The sequence below is a fragment of the Orycteropus afer genome, unplaced genomic scaffold, assembly GCF_000298275.1.
Source record: "Orycteropus afer afer isolate SDZICR_OR568_19922 unplaced genomic scaffold, OryAfe1.0 scaffold00384, whole genome shotgun sequence".
Taxonomy (NCBI): Eukaryota; Metazoa; Chordata; class Mammalia; order Tubulidentata; family Orycteropodidae; genus Orycteropus; species Orycteropus afer.
Genome location: NW_006921971.1, coordinates 2,633,022 through 2,633,229, shown reverse-complemented (window position 1 = coordinate 2,633,229; position 208 = coordinate 2,633,022).

The following is a 208-nucleotide window of genomic DNA, read 5'->3' as shown; positions in this document are numbered from 1 at the left end:
GCACCGCCCGGTGTCAGGGGGTGGAGAAAGGAGGGTCGGGCAGAGGAGGGATCCGGGTGAGGAACGAGGGGTGTCAGGTGGGTGGGTGCAGAAGCGAAGGAGGTCCGGGCCCGAGAGGGGCTCCCGAGGCCCCGCCCCTGTGGCTCCACGGCCCCGCCCCTCGGCTCTGCGCAGGCGCCGGGCCGCTACCGCAGGCGGGGGGCGGCAA